At 40.8% G+C, this 24,755-nt stretch overlaps 1 long non-coding RNA gene across 1 annotated transcript; it reads right to left on the reverse strand.

Moving 5' to 3' along the window:
- Positions 1–6,136: 6,136 nt before the first annotated feature.
- LOC101005507 lies at positions 6,137–20,164 on the reverse strand. The gene is made up of 3 exons (XR_649178.4): positions 19,278–20,164; positions 16,707–16,845; positions 6,137–6,174 (listed from the first exon to the last, which is right to left on the reverse strand). It is a non-coding gene; the product is annotated as an uncharacterized LOC101005507 (long non-coding RNA).
- Positions 20,165–24,755: the final 4,591 nt, after the last annotated feature.

Genomic DNA, 24,755 nt, shown 5'->3' on the forward strand with positions numbered 1-24,755 from the left:
GGCCTCTTCACCTCACAGAATTGGCATGTTGAATCCTGTTTGGATTGACTATCATCTCATTTCTCTCACAGAGAAGAATAAGTTGATGGTATTTGTTTGGTGGTTTTTATTGTTCAGTTTTTTACAACCTGTTATAACTTTGATCCTCACATCAACTCTGTGTAATAGGACAGATACAGTTTTCCCATCTTATATGTAGAAAAAGGAGATTCAAAGTGGTTTACTTGGTTATGGAACTAGTTAGTATCAGAACTAGAATTATATGCTTGACACCCTGACAGCTCGTCTACTGAAGCATTTTCATTTCACATCTACCTTGAAAGGTATACGCTCAAAAATTGAAAGAAAAGACACATAGGACAGCAAATTTAAGTTCACAAGCTCATTAGCCCCAACAGCAATGCTCAAATAATCAGATGTGATTTAGAATGGAGTTTTACAGTTTCTGTCTCTAATGATGAGCCTCTAGCACTACCAGATCCCGAAGTGCTATCTGAGTCATCAAATCAACAGTTGATTTCTAAGACTAAGTCACTGGTGATGCACATCTCTTTCTTGAACATGTGTAATTCATTTATGGTACTTATGTTACTTGTCAAGTAAACAGAACATTCAGTTATTTGGAACACTCATTCGACAGGTATTTTGTTGTTAGTGGGTAGAAGGATAAAACTTGGGAGATGACAGGGACAACAGAGCCATCTATTTTAGTCTTACCATTTCAGGTAGGAGGAAATCAAGGCCCAGAGAAGTGAAGTGACTCAACCAAGGTCATAAGACTGTGTAACAGCAGACCTGGTTTCTTGCCTGTCAGTCTAGTGCCTGTTCACCGTGTCATGTCACAGACGTGCACCTACCCGCCCATCCTTGGAGTAGAGCAAGGAGGAAAAGAACCTTCCTAGGGGACCTTGGGTCCCTTTCATAGTGACTGCGTGTATAGATAAAATCCCATTTTATACCTAGTTTTTCTGCAAAAAATTACACACAAACACATTTTGGTTAAAAGCATGGAATTTAGAAAAATAATCTATTATTAAAATACGTATATATTTTTTGATACTCTGTTGCCCAGGCTGGAGTACAATGGCACAGTCTCTGCTCACTGCAACCTCCTCCTCCTGGGTTCAAGTGATTCTCCTAGCTCAGCCTCCTGAGTAGTTGGGATTACAGGCGCCCACCACCACGCCCAGCTAATTTTGTATTTTTAGTAGAGGTGGGGTTTCACCATGTTGCCAGGCTGGTCTCAAACTCCTGATCTCGGGTGATCAGCCTGCCTCGGCGTCCCAAAGTGCTAGGATTACAGGTGTGAGCCACCGTGCCCAGCCTACAATATTTGAAGTAATAATAGATACAGTGATTTGTTTTCATCCTACTCTTGTATATCGAGGCATGTTTCATAATTTGTAGATTCGCTAGGAAGTTGAGATCACTATACTATTTTCTTTGTTCGAGGGATGGTTAAGATCCTGAAACTACAAATCTCACACACTTATAATAAATGTCTTAGAGTTTGCCATGTTCAAGCACGTTGATTACTTTTTCCCACTTAATTCTTTCAAGCACCCTATGAATCTGATACTATTATGATCCCATTTTACAGATAAGGAAGCTGAGACTTAGAGAAGCTTGAAGCCACACCCTCTGTAAATGGTAGTTTTGAGTTAAGTCAATATGATCTGAACTCCAGAACCTGCAATTTCAAACAGTGCTCTTCTGCCCCCCATTCATATTTTGAAATTAGTTTTATGAAGTTCTTATGCTGCTTGATTTCTTTGATAAGCATGAAATGAACTGCAAATTTAAATAAAATAAATTGCTCAAAATTTTCTGTTACAAACTTCTGGAATTCGTTACCAGGTAGCGTCAAGACAGACGCCCTCCTGAGTTGGTACAAGAGGGCTTGCCAGGATGCTGACCACCACAAGCATCTTGTAGAAGGACTACTGGGGCTGAAATTTTTCCAGCAACTTCTGTACCTCTAAAGAAACTTCTAAGCACACAGTCTGAATAAAAAGTCTCTTTTATAATTTGGACAATTGTTTTAGAAGATAATGAAGATATGTACTTAACAAGGTAACAAGCAGTGTGGAAATCATTTTACTAGGTCTTAAAGGCCAATTTATGTTTTTATTTCTTTGTTTCTAAGTTAGGAAAAGGGCATTAAGTTACATATCTTTTTCTTGCTTATTCATTTTCTTGGTGTCATCAGACAAATGTTTACCCGTTGATCACTAAAGCTTCATTGTGAACCACCATGGCATAGGCAGGCTTCCAATCTCAGATAAAAGTGCTTGGAATAATTAGCTTTTGATTGTGAAGATACACCAACTTAATAAGAACCCACAGCAAACTTAAGAAATCTCAGAATGCCTCCTTTACAACTCCATTTTCCCTTGACTCACCACCAGCTCTTTCAATAAACATGAGCTTATGAGAGAAAGAAAAAGCCACATAAAAATTTCTACTTCTCATATTGTTTTCCTTTTTAAGTTGCAAACTCAAGACTGATTGTATAGCACTCCAACCAAAAGACCCCCTCAGGCAAAAAACACATTATGAAAAGCTATTTATAAGGTTTAAATTATCCATATTAACATATTTAAGATTCACCAGTGTGGTTTCTAGATGTCAGCTCCAATCCACAGTGAAGCTTCGGTATAGGGTTATAGAGTCGACTACAGTGACTCTCATAGGAAGAAAATGTGGAGTGAAATCACAGGGCTGGAAAATCCCTGGGGGAGTTAACTAATCTATCCCCCTGCCTCTGGCAGGACCAAAAGCAAAACCCATTTAGGTTCAGGTACAGACCTATATTCCTATTTTGTTTGCAAAACCTGATTGGTTCATCTCTTTCCATGTTTTAAGTGAAAGCTGTAGGCAAAGTATCAGAGAAAAAAATTACTTAGTATATATAGACATGCACGTATACAGCCAGGGCTTGATCATTAAGTATTTATTGGAGTTCTTCTATATTAAAAGGACAACACTGAGCTCAGAAAGTTAACCCAGTTTAGGTAAAAAGATAGTTTATACTCACAATACAATTTGACTAGGGAGATATGACATCTACCAGAAACATTTATATCCCAATTCAAGCCGGCACTGGATTGTCTTGACATAAGTATTAGGAACCTAATGTGTACTAGCACAGACAGTTCTAATCGCATTCACTCAGACTTCTAGTTCTTTATACATTCGTGTCCTGGGAATTCATTCATAACATTTCAAAATTACAAAAACTTTATTTTAACGAGATTGGTGACGTTCAACTTTTGTATCTTGAACTCTTGCTCAGAAATGTTATCCACTCCCTCTATGCCTATCTCACTGCTGGAAGCTACTAGCGTCATCAACTGGACTGACGTAAGAAATCCAGCAAAGCAGGGCCGATGTCTCCATGCAAGGTTATGTCTTACGGCATTCTCCTAGGCTATGGGGTGGTTTTTTAGCTAGGGAGAAATGGTTAATGGTCTGCCGCGAGGTGTCTCCTTAAGTAGGGTCAATAGGCTCCTCCTACTTGGGTCAGAATGCATAGAATTAAACAGAATTAAACTAGGTAGAAAGGCAACCTTTCATTCATTCATGAACTCAATCAATGGGCTGTTATGAGCTAGACTCTGAGGCTATCAAAATGCATGACACCTGGTCCTCGTTTGTGAAGGGCTCACAATAAACAAGCAACAATGATGTTGTGGCAAAGGGCGGTAATCGAGGCAGGTACTGTGGGAGCCAGGAGGCAGAAGGATTTGATTAGCCATGAGGTCTGTAGATATTTCATAAAGTATGTGACATTTAAACTGAGCTTTGGAGTATAGGGGATTTCATCAGATGGAGAATGTGCAAGAATCATTCTAGGCAGAAGAAATGCTATGTACAAAGTACTGGCCCTGGGACACAGCGTGGTCAGAGAAGGACAAGGTAGAAGAGGATGTGTGGACTGGGCAAGGAGATGGGGTTGTAACAGCAGTGTGATGACCACATTATAAAGGCCTTTTTATAAAGTTTGGTTTGGGCATTTTGATCCAGAAAGAAGGATGCAGAGAAAGCATGGGAGTCACCTAAAACTCTTAAACAGAAAAGGACATGTCTGGGTTCATGTTTTAGGAAGATCACCCCAGCCCCCAGTGCATGGAGAGAATACTGAGGTGGGGAAAGCCTGGGACAGGGAGACTGGCTTGGAGGCCACGGCAATAGTCCGGATGAGACAAGGTGGAGAGAGGAGATTGGAGATTGCTGGCATCATAGGAGATGGCAGGATTGGCAGACCAGATCTTGTGGGCAAAGGAGAGAAAAAGCTGGGGAGGGGTTTGTCACACTTCTCTGGAGATCAACAGAACATGAAAAGAGGATCAAATTAGAAAGGGGTGAGGTGTAGAGCCCAGGAATCTTTGAAATGAGTTTAAGTGTAGACATGTTGTATTTGTGGGACAAGTTTTTAGTGATGTTTAGCTCAGGTGAAAACGTTAGATTGTAGAGCTGAGGAGTGACTCCTAGGTGGGACAGGACAGTGAAACTCACCATGATGACCGAATGGATGTTCTAGTTCTGGGAAATGCTCCTGTTGCTGGGGCCGTTTCTCTGTTTGCATGCCCAGAGATAGCTGTGAGATCATTAGTTTCAGCCACACTGTGGTTTACACGTGCCAACATTTCTCCAATTTTTCTACCAAGATGCTCTTATACCATGGGAAAGATTGGGGCAAGAAGCAATATTATTTCAAGTGCCTGTTTTGTCTGCAAAATGTATTTAATGTCTGGATTCTGTTACATGTTTGTTTTGATTTAAATAATGTTTTAAATTATTTACCAGTTAAATTATGCATGGTAACCACTCCCCACCCAAGCCTACGAATAGCCAGGGTTTTGGGCCCCCTTGGTATGTGACCGACCATACTCCTTGGTGTGTGAAGCACAGATCTAGTAGAGATCTCACCATTACTGTGACCACCCTTCTATTCAGAAAGAGCCTTCTAGGCCCCATCTGTGTGTGTGTAAGATTGCACTGGCCCAGAATTCCCTAGTCATTCCCTGAGGCACAGTGTGAGCACATTCTGACTTCGTGAAAAGAAAAAGAAAAACAAACAAACAAAAACCCAGAGATGATCCTTTTTCTTTTCTTAAAAAAACAAAGAGAACTAGATTATGTATTTGACCATTTTTAAATTACAAAGATAGAACACAATGGAAAAAACTGAATAATACACAAGTGGGTAAAATATCAGGTAGGTTTTTACCTTATTCCTCTCCCTCCTCTCCTCCCCAACTCCCACTTCAGGGCTTCCTATCTGAATCGTTGCATGTGCTATCTTGCCTCAAAATAAAATCCAGTAACCGGCAGCAGCAGCCTCACCTGGGAGCTTTCTAGGAATGCAGCGTCTCAGGCGCCACCCGGACCAACTGAGTCAGAATCTGTGCTTTAGGACTCTCCCTAGGAGATTGATATGCAAAGTTTGAGGGGCAAACTTTTTGTGAAATTTGAAGGAAAAGTTGATTTCCCTTCTCTTCATCGAGTATCAGTTTCTTGAGTCCCCAAATGTTGCTGCTTTCTCTGGGCTTGTTGTACTTGCCCTGCCCTGGAGGGGAGGGGCTCATTTGTACCTGGCTGTGGCCCATCCTCTCTGCTCTACAAGCGATCAGTCCCTGCCCAGACAAGTGGTCGCCAGCCAGCCTGGCTGTTTGCAGGTCCCACCATTCATTTAGCACTCTCTGTCCTCAGATTTCCAGGAAAGCCAAACAAAACGACAGGACAGAAGGAACAATCCACAAATTGCGCTTTCTTGGGCATCTCTCCAGCCATTCACACCCATTTGAATGGATTCCAGCTCTCCTGGTGTGTTGCTCTGAAGCTGCTAGGGGAGGAGGCCCACCAGCTTCTTGTGATAGATCCCCTGGATCCCCTGGGTGTCACTAAATGCTCATTCCTGGCATCACTGCTGCTGGGGAGCTGTTGGCTAGGTTGTTGGTGGAGGTATTTTATCAGGGAGCGGTGTGAGGAGACTAAAGCAGAGGTGACATGGAGATGATACTCACATTTTCTGTAAAATTATGCATGCTGGAGGGCCAGGTGTGGTGGCTCACACCTGTAGTCCCAGCACTTTTGGAGGCCAAGGCACGTGGATCACTTGAGATCAGGAGTTTAAGACAAGCCTGGGTAACAGGGCTGGGTAGCAGGTTCCTAAAAAAAAAAAATAATAATAATAATAATAAGAATAAGAATAAGATTTAGCTGGGCATGGTGGCCCATATCTGTAGTCCTGGCTACTTGGGAGGCTTAGGTGGGAGGATTGCTTGAACTCAGGAGATGGAGATTTCAGTGAGCCAAGATGGCACCACTGCACTCCAGCCTGGGCAACAGAGTGAGACTCTGTCTCAAAAACAGAAACAAACAAAAAAGCACACCAAAAGCTGCCTTGCTGCATAGGGACTCTAGTTTGTATGCCGTTGGCATGGATCCAGGATACCTGGGTCATAAAGATTCAAGTTAGTCCTCAAGGCTTCTGACTCATTGTGGTAGGTTTTACTGGTCACACTGGTTATGGATCTTGGAGTCAGGCACACTAGTCCATCTTTCTCCTTTATGTGGGGTAATGACCACCACAGAAGCTGAAATATACTGGAAGATCTAAAACAATTACTCAGGGTTAAGCTGTGATTAGTTCCACCAGGGCTAGTTCCTCTGGAGTTGCAGAAAGTTTAACTAAAGGGATCTGAGCGTAGTAAAGCATGTACAAAAATGACTGTCTTAGCTAGCTCAGACTGCTATCTAACGACAACTGTAGACTGGGTGGGTTAAACAACAGGCGTTTGTTTCTCACAATTCTGAAGGCTAGAAGTTCAATATCAGAGTGCCAACATGGTCGAGTTCCAATGGACGTTTTTTCCTGTCTTGTAGACACCTATCTTCTTGTATCCTCACATGGCAGAGTGAGAGATCATCTCTCTTGTGTCTTTTGTTATGAGGGCACTAACCCCATTCACGAGACCTATACCCTCATGGCCACATTGCCTCTCAAAGGTCCCACCTCCAGATACCGTCTCATTGAGGGCTAGGGCTTCAGCATACACATTTTTGCAGGGGGAGGAAGGAATACAAGCATTCAGTCCATAGCAAGTACTAAGAGGATGATGTATTTTAGACCCATTTATTTATTCACTAATTTGACACGTAAACTGAGGAGAGAACAGGCCAGTGTTTTAAAGCCCATGCTTTATTGGACGTACCTAAAACTCCCTTCCTTCACTGCCAAGATTTTGAGACACTCGTTGTCTCACCCTTACTTCCACCATTTCTACTTAAAATCAGTATATTCTGTTTATCTCCATCAGTGAAGACAATTTTTAGACGTTTATTTCCATGCTATGAAAATAATGGTTGTGTTTTTCATTTTTTCAACCATAAAAACATATTATTGAATATATTTTCTTAAATTACATGTTGTCTCCACATCCCACCAGGGGAGTTTGAGCCACTCCTTTAAGAAAACGTGCTCCTGGGAGCGAATCACTGTCCTAGGAATTTAGTGCAGGTGAAATTTTAAAAATAATGGTCTTGCAAAGATCATGCTGGAGAGCTCGGAAAAGTAACAAGGCAGCTTCTTCCAATAGATAAAGAAGACATGACAAAGGAGAGGTCTCAATAATAGAGTTTGGGGTTATAATAGGTTTTTCTTTTACCATTTCTCAAATTTGCTTTCCACCAAATCCCTCCATGGATGAAATATGAATCTGGGAAGGTGCTTGGCTATTTCAAAGTTATAATTTCAGCACGCTTGTGAGTATTTGGAATTTCTTTCATAAGGAACCGATCTATTTTTCCCATTGAAAGTGAGTTTTAAAAGCCCTGGGAGATGCCCTTCAGAAAAGAAACTCCTACTGATGTGTAAATGATTGATGGTGATCTTTCCTTAAAGTAGATTTTGAAGGGTGGAGAGGAAGAGAGCATGAGAGCTTTGTGTTTCTGAGGAAAAAAGGTTGTAAAAACCACAGAGCAGACACAGGACGTGGAAGACAAGTGTGGCTAGTGTCACAGTTATTCTGTAGGAGTTTTAGTGTTTCAAGGGCATCTGACAGCTTATTTCCAAGTGCAGGTGGAGAGGGACAAATGTGGTGTTTCCACTCAGTATCCCAATAGCATCTGACACATAGTAGATGCTCAATAAATGTGGAATGGATCAACAGATTCTTAAAAATACTACTTACTGTTCTTCTCTAACTCTTGCCACCTGTCACAAGTGAAGTAATGGTGGGCAGATGGTTTCTAATATCCCAGAGGCTCAACTTGATGTTCAAAGTTCATCTGAGCATCCTAAGAGAATTTTGCAGGGAAAAAAAATGATTTTCACAAGATACCTCTAAGGCACGTAGAATAAATGTCAGAAGCCTGATCTTAGCTTTGGTACTACTACTCTTGTGAAATTCTCGAAGTCTCCGTTTTTCATCTATCAAAAAGTAGAAATGAATATTTCATCAAATTGTCATGAGGATTACATGAGACATGTAGGGCACAAGGCATAGGGCCTGGCACTTTGTAGGTGTTAAAAAAAATACCATTATGCCAAGTCATTCATGCTATGAAAATAATGCTTGTGTTTTTCATTTTTCAACCATAAAAACATATTATTGAATATGTTTTCTTAAACTACATGTTGTCTCCACATCCCACTAGGGGAGTCTGAGCCACGCCTTTATGGAAATGTGCTCCTGGGAGAGAGTCATTATCCTAGGAATTTAGTGCAGGTGAAATTTAGTGCAGGTAAAATTGAGTGGGGAGCAGAGTTCCCTGCCACTTTATATTCCTTTGGAGTAATGACTTTGAGGCCTTGGATTTGTTTATGAGTAATATATTTCAGAAACATACAGTGGTCCTTTATGGGGACATTGCCTATTTCTCGAGGTAGGGTAAGAATGTTGGTTTTTGAGGAACCTACTTAGGAGTGTAACTCAAACCAAGGGTGTAACTCAGAGGTACCGGAATCTCCTTACCCTGCGAGGACCCTGAGATTTCAGGCAAGTATTATAACAGTGTTTGCAGAAGCAGTGGGCTCTCTTAGGGCTTGGTCTGGTGATTTTCAAGCTAAATGCAGGCATATCTCATTTTATCATGCTTTGCTTTATTGCACTTTGCAGATACTGTTTTTTATACATTGAAGCTTTGTGGCAACCCTGCGCTGAGCAAGTCTATCGGTGCCATTTTTCCAACGGCCTGTGCTCACTTTGTGTCTCTATGTCACATTTTGGTAATTCTTGCAATATTTCAGATTTTTTTATTATTATATCTATTATGGTGATCTGGGATTAGTGATCTTGGACATTACTATTGTAATTGTTTTATGGCACCATAAACCATGCTTATATAGGTTGGCATAGTTAATAAATATTGTTGGTATTCTGAGTGCTCCACCAGTCTACCATTCCCTCATCTCTCTCCCTTTCCTCAGTCCTCACTATCGCCTAAGACACAACAATATTGAAATTAGGCCAATTAATATCCCTACAATGACCTCTTCTTAGTGTTCAAATGAAAGGAAGAGTTGTGTGTCTCTCACTTTAAATTAAAAGCTAGAAATGAGTCAGCTTATTGAGGAAGCATGTCAAAAGCTGAGATAGGCCAAAAGCTAGGCCTTTTGCACAAAATAGTTAGCAAAGTTGTGCATGCGAAGAAAAATTTCTTGAAGGAAATTAAAAGAGCCACTTCAATGAACGTACTAATGCTGAGAAAGTGAAGCAGCCTTATTGCTTATATGAAGAAAGTTTGGTGGTTTGGAGAGAAGATCAAACCAGCCCCAACATTTTCTTAAGCCAAAGCCTAATCCAGAGCACAGCCCAGCTCTTTTCAATTCCACGAAGGCTGGGAGAGGTGAGGAAGCAGAAGAAATGTTTGAAGCTAGCATAGGTTGGTTCAAGAGGTTTAAGGAAATAAGTTGTCTCCATAACATCAAAGTGCAAGGTAGAGCAGCAAGTGCTGATGGAGAAGCTGCTGCAAGTTATCCAGAAGATCTAGCTAAGATATTTGAGGAAGGTGGCTACACTGAACAACAGATTTTCAATATAGGCAAAACAGCCTTTTTTTTTTTTTTTTGGAAGAAGATGCCATCTAGGACTTTCATAGCTAGAGAAAGAAGTCAATGCCTAGCTTCAAATCTTCAAAGGGCAGGCTGACTCTCTTGTTAGGGGCTAATGCAGCTGGTGACTTTAAGTTGAAGCCAATGCTCATTTGCCATTCAGAAAATCCTAGGGCTCTTATGAATGATGTTACATCTACTCTGCCTGTGCTCTATAAATGAAACAACAAAGCCTAGATGACAGCACATCTGCTTCTAACCTTAACTGCTGAATATTTTAAGCCCACTGTCGAGACCTACCGCTTAGAAGAAAATATTCCTTTAGAAATACTACTGCTTATTAACAATACACCAAAACCCTAGAACTCTGATGGAGATGCGCAAGGATATTCATGTTTCTTTTCATGCCTGCTAACATAACATATATTTTGTAGCCCATGCATCATTGAAGCATTTTGACTTTCAAGTCTTATTATTTAAGAATTACATTTTATAAGGCTATAGCTGCCATAGATAGTAATTCCTCTGATGGATCTGCACAAAGTAAATTGAGAAACTTCTGGAAAGGATTCACCATTCTAGATGCCATTAAGAACATTTCTGATTCGTGGGAGGAGGTCAAAATAACAATATTAGCAGAAGTTTGAAATAAGTTGACTCCAGTTTTCATGGATGACTTTGAGGGGTTCAAGACTTCAGTGGAGAAAGTAACTTCAGATGTGGTAGAAATACCAAGAGAACTAGAATTAGAAATGGAGCTTGAAGATGTGACTGAATTTCTGCAACCACATGATAAAATTTGAATAGATGGGGAATTGTTTCTTATGGAGAAGGAAAAAAGTAGAATCTATTTCTGGTAAAGATGTAGTGAACATTGTTGGAATGACAACAAAAGATTTAGAATGTTATATAAACGTAGTTGATAGAGCAATGGCAGGGTTTAAGAGGATGGACTTCAATTTTGAAAGAAGTTCTACTGTGGGTAAAATGCTATCAAACAGCATCATATGCTAGTTGTGAAAGAAAACCTTAATTGTTGTGTTATTTTTAAAAATTGCCAGAGCCATCCCAGCCTTCAGCAACTGCCACCTGGATCAGCAAGCAGCCATCAACGTCTAGCCAAGATCTTCCTCCAGCAAAAAGATGATAAGGCTTAGATGATTGTTAGCATTTTTTAATTTTTAAATTATTTTATTTTATTTCTCAGACAGGATCTTACTTTGTCACCCTGGAATGCAGTGGCACAATCATAGCTTACTGCATCCTCAACCTCCCAGCCTCAACGGTTCCTCCTACCTCTGCCTCCCAAACAGGTAAGACTACAGATGCGCCCTACCACACCTGGCTAAGTTTTGGATTTTTTTTTTTTTTTTTTAATAGATGGGGTTTTGCTATGTTGCTCAGGCTGGTCTTAAACTCCTGGGCTCAAATGATTCGCCCACCTTGGCCTCTCAAAGTGCTGGAGTTAGAGGTGTGAGCCACCGTGCCCAGCCAATCATTAGCATTTTTTAGCAATAAAATATAAAATTAGCGTATGTACAAATTTGTTTTAGACATAAGGCTATTTCATTCTTAATAGAATGCTTTATTTTAGTGTAAATATGACTTTTATATGCACCGGTAAATAAAAGTATTCATGTGACTCGTTTTATTGCAACATTTACTTTATCACAGCAGCCTGGAACTCAATCCACAATATCTCTAAGGTATGCCTGTATTCATGTATCCAGAGCCTGGAACATGAGCTTGTTAGCAGCAAGGGGCTGTGATCTTTTCTTTGTGACTGCACAGCTTCTAGTCCAGGCCTCCTGGGAGCTGGTAGATATTTGCTGAGTGAATAAATGAATGCCCAAATGAAGGCCAACCAGCTACATGAGCTAGATGGTGAAGACTTCAGACAGGAAACCAGCCCAGAGAGAGGGAGGCTGGTGATGGATGGGGACAATGCCGGAATGCCAAATAGAAGTAGTGCAAAAAGTCACACACCAGGGCAAACGCCACACCCAGGCCAATTCCCACATAGGTTTTTGTTGTTGGTGGTGGTGGTGCCCCCAAATTCTACATCCTACAGGGAAGCTATAGATTTTCTTGGTGGCCCTTCAGACAGGCAGCTTGGTCCTGGCCTTAGAGTATCTAAGGAAACTATAGAGAGATGGCTTGACCAGAGGCCAGGTGTGGATTGCCTTTGGTGCTAGGGTCTCTGACTCTGACTTGCATGACTGCATACTTCCTGTTTGGAGCAGAGACAGAAATCATGAGGTCATTTGTGTGTGAGGCACCTTTGGGCTCTTTTTTGCACAGTAGGCCAGAACTATTGCAAAATGCGTTTGATCATGTCATTAGTAGCAGTTCTTTTTTTTTCTTTTCTTTTCCCTTCTTAATTGAGACCCACCATTTGGCACTGGAAGATTACACTCAATGGGCATCACAGGCCCCCAAAATGGGTACACTCAGACTCAAGCAACATTTATTTATTTATCCTTAAAAACCTTTTATTATAGAAAATATGAACCATCACATACTCACTTAATATCTTCAACAATTATCAACTCCTACAAACTGCCTCCTCCTGAAGATAATTCAGGCAAAATATAATTTCATAATCTGGAGGCTAAAAATTATTATCTTTGTCACTACTACCATCATCACTACCACCATCACCATTATCCTCAAAACTCCTTTGAGAGTCTGATAAGAACTATGGACTTTATCATCAGAAACATGCATCTACCTGCCTGTACCCCCAATCCTGTGTTCCAGTGAAGATTTTCACAATTCTTGAGGTTTTGCCAAGGCGTTGTGTTAAGAAACCTTGTTTTGGATTGAAGTAATCAGTTCTGGTCTTAATTCTTGGACCTCCATCAGTCAAGAAGACTGCTGATTAAAGCAAAGACAATGTGATGTTCCTCAGCAGAATGGAGAAGTGCAGGACCTCCAATCCCGATTCATTACTTTAGTGCATCTCTGAGGAGTCACTTGCATTACTATGAAGCACAAATTATTATTTTCATTGAAGGTGGAAGTAGCTCAAAGCCTTTAAAAGTGATACTTATGAATATGTAATAAAAAGTTAGTGTGGGTTTATTGAAGTAGCAGATACTTTCAATGAATATTAATGAAGAAATATGAGACTAAAAAAGATACTAGGTTATAATACCAATGCACTGAAATTGAGAAAGATTAATTTTAACAAAAAATGATTAAAAAAATTGATGCTGATATAATTTTTATATGTTCCAAATTTTTTAAGGGACAAGAAATCACTTTGGAATTAAGCCAGCAAATGATGTGTTTAAATGCCAGCCTGGCTACAGTTGTGTCATTACTAACTTTCACTAAGTATTGAAAAATCTATATGGGGTGTATTTCGATTTCCTAATTTTGCTCATTTTAAAAGAGAAAAGTTAAAAAGGGGAATCCATCACCAGCCTGGTATTTAAGCTCATAATCAAGATGACCAGCATAACATTTAAGATACAAGCTGCTGAAAATAATTGATCATCTTATGTGCAGACAATCTTATTAACATATGGCAAAGATTATAGGCATAAATATGAGAATCAGCATAAAATCCTCTTGCTTAAAAGTACTAAACATTGTCATTAAAAAATAGTAGACATTATTAGGTAACCAAGCAGATATCTTCTTTTCAGGGCCTCGGAATGATTTCCTTCCATTTCTGCCATCTACCTTCTCTTCTGCTAAACCCATCTTCAATTCCCTCTGCAGTGGTAGTCAGGCTTCCCCATTCCTTAAGGGTTCTCCTTGACCATTTAGAAAGATAGTGATGGCAATCACTTAATTAACTGCATCATTATCTCCTAAGTGGCTTCACCAGGGAGATCTGAGCTCACCTTTGGGATCTTTACCTATTTTTTAAATCACTCTACCATCTTCAGCCTAGTATATTTAATAGAATTAAGAGTAAGCATGCTAACTTCTGACTTGGTCTCTCTCCCTCTCTCTCTCTTTTGCTCTCTACACACACACACACACACACACACACACACACACACACACACACACACTTTACCCTTCTGTGTGAGCTCAGACTTTCATTACAGAAATAATGTATACCCAGAATTTCTAGACACTTAGGAAAATTTTGAGCGTGTCTTTAGTCGGCCCATCTTTCTAGAACGAAAAGCTTGTCTTAGTTTGCTGCTATCTCTGCTTGGCCTGTGTAGTGTTGGCTTCATCCTCAGATTCCACAATACAGTTTCTAGAAGGAGCTAGGCTTCTCTCTTCTGGTACCAAGATGACATCAACAGTTCCAGGTGTTCACATCAACAAATTTAGAGGAAAAGTGATGGTCTCTTCTGGTAGTTTTATTGAAAAAGGGAATAGTTTCACTTTCCTGGAAACTCCCTGGTCTCACTGGCTGACATTGGGCTGTATGCCCCTGAGCCAGTCACTGTGGCTGGGGATGGCACAGGCTGAGTGGCTGAAGCCCTCAGGGAGCTCACCCCAACACTCTTCAAGCCACATGGGTGATAATGGGACAAAAAATAACAGTATTCTGTCCAGAAGGAGGGTGAATGTGTGCTGGATAGCCAGCAATGGATGTCCCTTTTACTTCCCTTTCTTTGTGAGACCGAGTTTCACTCTGTCACCCAGGCTGGAGTGCAGTGGCCTGATCTTGGCTCACTGCCACCTCCACCTTCTGTGCTCAAGCGATCCTTCTACTTCAGCCTCCCGAGTAGCTGGGACTACAGGTGCATGCCACCACGCCTGGCAAATTTTTTATGGAGATGGGGTTTCACCATGTTGCCCAGGCTGGTCTCGAACTCCTGAGCTCAAGCAATCCACCTGCCTCAGCCTCCCAAAGTGCTGGGATTACAGGCATGAGCCACCATGCCCAGCCCATTTTACTTTCCTTTTTGCTTTTACCTGGCCACATGTTTAGTGAGATGTGTCCAGGTGCTTGTTACACCAAAATGTGGGGGTTTGCAATGGTGGGGTCATCAAATGGGGATCAGGAAAAAGATATGCAATATCTTCATCTGCAGGCAGACAAGTTCAGTTTTACTGTTATTTAGTTAAGTCTGTTATTAGGACTTAAAAGCCCTACAAGTCTAAAAGTCAAGATAGAAAGCAGAGAGTTTGTAATACCTGTGGTTGATGATACTAATGCTATCATCAATAATCATAATGACATAGCTGTATAGAAACTTACCATTTATAGAACACTTTTACACTCATTTACATTTAATGGTATATGTAAGGCAAGTGTGAATTTCATTCCTAGTAGCAGAATCCCCACAAACATACCAAATAACCCAGGAACTTGTAGAAGTAACAGCTTGTGCTAAAATTAAAATGTTATTTTGGCATGTAAGTAAATACGTGCTTCAGATTATAACATTAGCTACTCAAAGGTTTATGTACAAAAGATATTTATGATAACAAAAATTGGAAGCTACATGAATATTGAACACTAATAGAATGTCTCAATAGATCATGATATCAACTCGATTGCATTATCAGTAGATGATTTTAAAATCATGCCCTTAAAGAATGTCTAATGACAGGAAAAGTTCATTGTATAAGTGATAAAAGCAATTTTAAAATCTGAATGAACCTATATATTGAATGTGTTTCCACAAACAAACACATATGAATACAAAGAGTGCACAAGCCTTGGGTGATTGTGGGAGTATTTGGGAATTGTTGTAGCTGGCTCCAGCCAATCAGAAGGGACACCTCTGTTCTCCATTGGTGTGTCCATGCCAGTATTTCCTGACTCATTATCTATCCTCAAAAAATCAACAGTGATAAGATTATGAGGTTGATTTTTCTTTTCTTCTTTTAGTTTTTAAAAAATTTTTGTGCCTTTCTCTGTTTTCTAAATTCTGTATGCTGAGAATGTGTTGTTTATAATAAGAATTAATAGAATATGATGCCTTAATGTTCCTTTTAGTGAAAGTAGTTTATAATTTCTTAGAATTAGACAATGTTTTTTGCGTTCCTTTCTGTTTCTATAGCCCTTTCTCACCCTTCGCTGGATTTGTCTCCTTTAGTCCATGCAATTTGCAGAGAATACCGGGAATGGGTCAAAAGATATGCTTTTTGAACGGCCCAACGAAGCCAAACTAAATCAACACTATAAAAAAAGAAAAGTCTCCCATCTCTTAGTGCTTATTGGTGTGAAACCACAATGTAACCAGTTATATTTTTAGTGGAGGAGTCATACAGGCCAGCCTACCTATTGACTATAAAAATCTCTTCTCTGTCAACAGAGGAAAATAATTACAGTATTCATTTAACTTTTACTATGCACTGGGCTCCATTCTAAGCCCTTCCCTGAGATTATTTCCTTTCATCCTCACAACCACCCCACCAAGTAGTTGCCATTATTGCCTTCATTTTTATAGATGAGGCTTAGAAAGTTCAAGTAATTTGTACAAGGTCACACAACTAGCCGTGGTGGAGCTGAGGTTTGATCTGAGAGTCTGACTCCACAGCTTGTGCTCTTAATCAGTTCATTATCCTGCCAACATTATTTCATTTGTGTGTGTAAGAGCCAGCATCGTTCGGAAAATAAGAGTGCAGACACACTATACTTACACACACACACACACACGTGCATGTGCACAAAAGAACATACTGTAGTAGACACTTAATAAATGATAGATAAGATACTTACTGTTATTAAACCTGTTGGCATTTTAAAATCCTTCTAGTAGACAATGTAGCATAGGACGTAGAACCTCTCGTCTTCAGGGTCTTCTTGCTTTCTACTCTGTGCAGTGGTATCTATGGTCTTTAAGCCTCAGTTTTCTTTCCTATTGAATGGAGAGAGGAAAGATAACTTTCAGCACAGTGTGAATTAAACAAGTTAAAACATATAAAGCCCATAGACTAAAGCCTGGTACAAAGTAAGAGCTCAATAAATATTAGTTGTTTCTAAGTGAAATAACTTAGAGATGGAAATGTCTGTCCCTAGGAAGCAACAAAAAGAGGTTTCTACCTGTTCATCAGTAAGGCTTCCATGACATAGAAAGGGAAGGCACAGACTCTCAAATCATAAAGGTCAGCATGAAGCATTTAGTCATTATCTTCATTTCCATGTGCCTGATATTTATTTGCACTATATATTCCAGATTTTTCCCCCTTGAATAGCCACCTCCTAAAAGGCCCTGCTTTGCTCTGTAGTTTGGTTAAGACAGTCCCTCACTGATTTTACATATACTGCTCTTATGTTGTTTTAAGATTAGAGTGAATTTCAGCTGGCAAGGGTTTCCATGATTGATTGTAAGTTCTATCCATTCATAATATGGCTGAAGTGAAGAGAAACATGACCAGTGGTTTGAAGTTAACATGGTACAAGGCTAATGGGGCACTAATTGAGCAGTGAACCCCTAATTAGGAATCACGAAGGGCTTGAGCTGGCATGTGGGGAGTGAAGGTTCCCAGTGAATGCTGAGTTGTGGATTTTGGGAAAAGGACTAACTAAGCTTGGGCGTGTCTACACTCTTCTTGCAGCCCAATGGGCCTTGTCATTCCACATTTTCTGGGCAAGTGACAGCTTCTGGGAAAGAAATTCTGATTTGTGGGATTGAAAAGATTGTAAGAGAAAGTGCTCCCTCTCCTCCTCCACCCCCCACCAAGGGTGAAGAGAACAAGCAATTGATTTCTGAGGCAGGAGATCTCTAAACAATTGTGTACTCCCTGATAATTTGGGGAGCTGCTAACATTTATGGAAATGGGAATATATTTAAAATTCAAACGTATAATTTCTAGCTATTTCCAACCTCCCATATGTGTATCACCAAAAGTGAATTTTGAGAGCAGTAGTGGGAAAATACTGCCTGGGGATAAAGAAAAGTTACCTCAGGAGTCTGGTTTCTATATTAATTTATTTCACAATAAGAGCAAATTCCTTTCCCTAGGGGAGTATTTGACAGAGTAATTGCACTAGGGAACAGTCACTGTTTCATTTCGTTTTCTTTCTCTCTTTTAAACTTTCTTTGTAAAGCAGAGTGTCATAAATCTTCCTGAAAGAGCAGCTTAAACAAGATATGTGGGCTCTGAGATACAGGTTTTATTTGTGCATGTGTACACGTATATGATGAGTATATACACATTCATTCATTCATTGTTGGATTTCAGAATGACATTTTCAACAATTAAAAGTGCAAGTTAAAATGTGTGAGATTAGAGACACTATGAAGTGCATCTTTCCAGATTTAGAGAGGGTAAGAGAATGCAAATCATCTATATATTACTGATCAGGAACAAAAGCCATAGACCTAAACTTGACTTGCATTGCTTCTGACCCAAGTAGTAATGATTTTCTTACTTATAAAGATTGCTAAACATTTCAATTGTATCTATAATACAAATTTTAGACAACAAACTCCTATACATGTGATGGTTTTAATGGTCAATATGCAATTATTAATTTAAAAAAATGCTTAAAGGTAGAGGGATCTGAGAGGCATGTCTTTCTGAACTCTAGCCTTTGATTGAGACCTGCGCTCCAGTATCCTGTAAAATGCAGCAGCCTCCTGGTTCCAGCCTTCTTCTCACCATCCCCAGGGTCTTAGTACTGTCACAGGCTCTTATTAAGGTCTGGAAAATCTCTAATAAACTCAGCTGCACCAAGGTTTAGGGACTGAAGCTGTTGTTCCTCCCATGAGCATTTGTAGCTGCAAAGACAACACAAGTCAGAGGGACGGATTCCACTATTAGAAACATGGAGTTTCATGCGTGAGGAGGATATATTTCAGGATGGGAGGTTTTCTGGCCTATCTCAGTTATTATCATGAACAAAGCATGCAAGTAATGCTCACGCGCTGCATTCTGCAAGGAAAACGAATGCTTACAAAAATAGAAGTGTTACACAAATTTTAAAAAGTAAGAGAGGTAATCAAAGCCACCAGAAAGATAAGAAGAGAAAAATAAATTGATTCTAAAGGGTTCAAAAAGATATTAAATTATGATATTATTACTATTATTTTCATTACTACAAAGACAATATAATACCAAGAAAGTTAGGAAATTGACAAACATAGTTCTCATACTCCTTTTCCCAGTAGGAGAATTACTCTTTTTAAAAAACTTATGTTCCAACAATCTCATTTTCTAGATTAAGAAACCGTTATTTAAAAAACGAACTCATGTGCCGATGATTACATAGGTCAGACAGAACTCATCAAGACTGACAAACAGGACCTACTTTTAAGAAAGGCTTATATATTATTTTGGAAAGTACCTTGCTGATTTTCAAGTACCGTCAACTCATGCCAGCCTGTGTCCAATAAAGACTCCATGATTGAAACATTGCATTGGATTGCATTCTCTTTGTCTTGCAATAGGAATGAGAGTCCTTTACGGGCATCTCCATAGCCCTAGAACAAATTATGAAGGGAAAACTGGGACAGATGCCAGCATTCCTAACTCGAAGCCCAGCTCATCCCCTCCTGTACTTTGCTACTTTTATTGATTGAATTGTTAAGTCTAGAATGGATGCTGTTCATAGATTTCTCTGCACGATTTGTTCTTTTAGATAAGGGTGGTGCTTCTTTTCATGTGAAAATAAGTTTGGGTTAAGAACAAAAAGAAACAATTCTGTGGGAAAGTTAATATTATGGCCTTTGATAGCAGATGAGGAAACCAAGACTCAGAAGGTTGAGTGGGGAGACCGAGTCAGGTGCTGACTCAGGCCTTCATCCCTCCAAAGCCCATGATCTCAAACACTGTGCCAAGGCAGAAAATCTGTAGGAGGCATGGTATTGCTCCTCAATTCTATGTCTTGCCAGACATTGCTAGTTAAGATACTCTTTTCTCTTGAGTCCAGACAGCCTCAGAATCCTCTCAACACAGCACAGTTACTACCAACCAATGCAAACTGACTGTTGTGTGAAACCTATTGGCCCCCAGAACTGCAAACCTCCTCTGAATTAGGCTTATATGATGGGTAGAGCCCTGAACATCCGCCTGGATCACTTCTGTGAGTTTGTGAGCAAATGCCTTAAAGTTTCAGAGCATCATTCTCCGCATTATAAAGGGGAACAGTCCTGTCCCCTTTCCAAGGCTGGTGTGAGATACACATCAAATAAGAAAACACATGTAAGAGCACCTGGTAAATATTGTGGGATCTGACCGGCAGCCCACAATGCAACGGGGCTCTCTCTTTGTTTCCAGGAGGATTGGCAGGTCGAGAAATAATAGACACACAAAAGATAGTGAAAACTGGGTCCAGGGGAGTCACCACCTTCTGGTCCCGCAGTGCCAACAATGCACTGGATATGCCAGCATTTATTATTAAGTTCAGTGAGGGCAGGGGTATGTTAGTGAGGGATTTAGGGTCATTTGATTATGAGGTGAGATGGTCACATGGGGATGAAGTAATTCTTTAACATAACATCTGTATGCAGAAGTACAATATACAGAGATAAGAATTTACAATATAGTGTGTGCATCAGTAATTTCTAACAGAGCCTTAAAACGGAAACACAGTCTTTCCATAACCTATGATTAGCAAGATATTAATCAGCAGTAACAGATACAGCAAAAGCTGGTTACAAACAATCCACAGAAACAGGACATGAAGCTAGACAACTGGTTAGACCAGAAATTCTCAGAAGGGAGTATGCCTTAACCCTAAAGAGGCCTAGAAGAGCTGTGGCAAGATGAGGGCATGTATAGCCCTATCTTATCCATATGGACAGACGCCCCCCATGCGTCCATTTACGGGCTCTCCACAAGGGTCGCATTCCATTCCTAGAGCTATGAACATCTGCTTTTCTGGGATAGGAAACTTTGTGATGTGAAACCTCCCTGACTGCACGTCCATTCATAGGCTCTCTGCACGGGGAAGCACATCACGCGCTGTTGGTTCATTCTGGCAGTCCAACCTGGCATTGTCTTTACACAATCCTGCATGCAATTTTGTATTTACAATAATCAGGAGTGTTTCATCTTTTATTCTGTAGCAATGGTTTCAGGCAATCTCCCTATAGGTAAACTGTTCAAATTGAAGGATAATAATAAAAATAATAAGTTTTACAGATGAGAAAAATTGGTTTTGCTTACACAATTCACTCCTTTAGGTATTTACTACTTTTGACCCTTTTAAAAATAAGATTTAATATGCTCTCATATTAATCATCTCATTTATAGCCTAGACGCACAGAAGCAGGGATAGTTGCTAGAACTGTGGCACGAAGTTCCACTAATGATTTTGTTTTCAGTTGCTCCCTTTCTACCGAATAATGTTGTTACCGTTCCCAGACACATGAGGGTTTCTTTAATTACTGTGAAGTAGGTCCCTTTTTATTTCTCGGTAGTATAGCTTCATCTCTCTTTCCATGCTCATAGCATGGGGAAATTGAGGAGCAGGACTATTTACAAAAGCACGGGTAAGGTGAAAGACCGCCACCGAAGGAAATGCCCTATCCCAGGGCTAAAATCAATGGGGGAACTGTTACCTCTTGGGCTTGCAGAGGGACAGGAGAGGGCTGTCACTACAACCTGGAGAGGATGGCCACTCAGAACCCAGCCTTTGGCAGAGGAATAACTGCAGCAGGTGCCACCCTTTGACTCAGTAGAATAGGAACCAGAGTTCAGAAGGCACAGGAGCTGTTGGTGGGATCCATATGCCCTGTCTCTTGGGCACAGAGAGGTAGACTAGGGAGAGATTGGGGTGCACAGAGGACACCCGGAGCAGCAGGCATTCAGAGGGGCAAGCAGAGTGGTGCTTAGAGGAATTAGATTTTTTTAGGGGCTATGACAAGATGTAAAGAGTAGAGGAGAAAGAGGACCCTGTGACCCCAGTGTCTTGACCGTCCACGTGGGAAGCATGTGGCCTTATATTGTGGAGAGATCCAGACTGAGTCACTCTTCTGGAGGCAACGTGGAGACCCACCATGAAGATCTGAAACCAACCATGCATTCACCTCGGCTCTCCAAGCTCCGTCTCTGAAGAGAGTGGGATTACCAGAAAGGTAGGATCTGCACTAAACTTCCTTAGTTCCTGAAGGAAACGTCCTCCCAGGGCAGTGATAGAATCCTCTGTCCTCAATGTTTTTACCAAGGATTGAGTTCTTTGAAAAGTCACTCAAAGAATATTTCTTTGCTTAAGTTTCTTCTTGAGACAATGACGATGATTGTGTTGTTCAGAGAGCCTGCCATGAAGTTCTCGAAAATCAGCATTTGTCATGGATGATCACTAAACCATCTTCATCAAAACTACCAGGAATGTGTGTGGAAAACAATGATTTTTGGGGCCAGGCAGGACCTACTATGTCAGAATCTGCAGAGGGATCCCAGTCATCTGTTTAACGTAGGCTTTCCAGGTCATTCCTGGGCACCCTAAGTTTTGAGGGCCACAGCTTTAGAGTTTTGCACCAGAGAGAACAGTGTTTGTTGAGGCCTAAGTGATTGTGATTACGCCATGTGATTGTGAACTCTCTGGCAGCATGGTTCAACCATCTCTCCCCTTTTACTACTTAGGTTATTCTTTTACCACTGTCTTAATCACTTACATGTATATTTAAGCCACCTCAAACATTTTCAGAAGTTGACAACGTATGTATCATTAAAGTTCGGCTATTATAAAATAATAGTTTTTTCTCCTGCCGACTCATAGACACTTGTTTCAGACCCTGCTCTTAAAATTAAAAATTTAACTTTCGATTTAACCTTCTTACAAAGTTACTTTTAAACTTACACCTTTGATTTAAAAGCTCACATTCTGACTTATCTATTTACGTAGTACAGTTTGACTGTATGCCTGGAATCCCAGCACCCACAACCACCTGCACTTATATTTAAACATGGGTCTTATTTCTTGAGTATCTCCCTTGGGGTCGGCAGGGGGTTCAGCTATGAGTACAGAAGGTGAGGGTCATTGGGAAGGGTTCCCAGAGATGCCGTGTGAGGCTGCCATGGCCGGCTTTATGCCAAACATATTTCCCAGGGGCTCCTGGAAAGTAAAGATGCAGTGAGGATGTTCATCTGTTTTTAGTGTCTGACATACGTGGTTTAAGTCCTGGCTTTGTCACTTACTGCTATGTAGATAACTATGAACATATTTCTTAACCTCTTGAGCTTTAGATGGTTTTAGAGATTTCATTGGAGAAAATAGCAATATACTGGATTAATTGAAAATGCTGTCGCCCCACAGCATTAGTGGTAGATTGGATTAATTGAAAATGAGGAATGAAGCCAGGATGACACTGAGGCTGTGTTTTGGAGGTCAGAAAAGGGGACTGTTCCCACAAGCACCCTCGGGGAGCTGTAACATGTTTGGGGGCTGACCGCAACCAAATTCATTAGGTAGATCCCACTTTCAGCATCCCATGAGCTCTTTTCAGATTGGCATCCTATTTCTCTGTACAGGTGCCCATTGACCTGTCTTAGTGGTTAGCAAACTATGGCCAGTGGACCAAATCTGGCCTGCATGCCCAATTTTTGCAAATAAAGTTTTATTGGAGCACAGTCACATTCATTCATTCATTCATTCACCCGTTGTCCATGGCTGTGTTCATGCTACAATAGCAGAATTATGTAGTTGTGACAAAGACCAAGTGGCCCACAGAGCCTAAAATATTTACTGTCAGGTCCTCTAGAGAAAGTATTTACTGACCCTTGTTCCAGGACAAGAAAGCTTTTTTGGTCCTACCTGTCCCTTTCCCCAGGGTCCTAGGAGGAGATTGGCTGATCTGATGCATGCTCCTGATGAAGTTGTTCCTGGTGTCAGTCCTTCTCGGTAGGGTTCTCTTATCAGCATTAGCCTTTAAAGCCTGGTCCTAAGAAGGAAGCGATGTGGAAACTGATGACAGCATCGGGGGCGGGGGGTGCGTTTGGAATTGTGAAGATTTTGTCTTCACTGAAGTCATACTACATTGATGACACACTTACGGAGAATGAACATATCTTTACTGTTGGTGGAACTAAAAATAGCTTTGACTTACAGATCTCCTTCCCGGTCATTAGGAGCAGCATCCTGAAGTTAGAAGAGAGGGAGAGATTAAAGTGAAGATAACGGACAATCGGGGAGTTGTGGCGCTGCAGCTTAACCTCCTTTGGGCCTATTGGGTATATCCTCACTGTCCTGAGCGTTTAACCACCTTGAGGGCACAGGCGAGTCCTTAAGGCTAATGAAAATTCAGCAATGAAAGCTGAGTCCTGCTGCTTCTTAGGTTAAATGCTAACCAGATGTGCTGGGATGCTTTGGAGACACCTTCTACCCCATCCCCACCTTCCACCCCACTTCCACCCCACCTCTGGTGATTGTAGAGACCCACTGACAGACAGTTTTTGTGTAAAGTTGTGGGGTTGACTCCCCCCACCATCCCAGTCTCTTCAGTCTGGGCAAGGACACCACTCAGTCCTTTAACCCTCCCACCCATCCTCACCCACACAGAAGCTCCTTCCCCTTGGCCCGTTGTTCATACACTTCCACTCCTTTGGATGTCTCTTTCCTTCTGCCAGGGCCACCATCTCCCTTCGAACCTAGATCTCATGTCTCCTTGCTGTGAATCTTTCCTTGGCTCCCCCAGACAGAATCCCTTCTCTTTCTGCGACCCCAGAATATTTTTCCTACTTTGTTGTAGCTTCACTCAGATGGCATATTTGCATTTTTATCTCTTGATTCCCTGGAAAGTGGGCAAGGACTACATCTTTGTCATTTTTGCATCCCCAGTTCCCAGCACAGTATCTGGCATGGAAGAGAGCACCAGTAAAT

This window comes from Papio anubis, chromosome 7, assembly GCF_008728515.1.
Source record: "Papio anubis isolate 15944 chromosome 7, Panubis1.0, whole genome shotgun sequence".
Taxonomy (NCBI): Eukaryota; Metazoa; Chordata; class Mammalia; order Primates; family Cercopithecidae; genus Papio; species Papio anubis.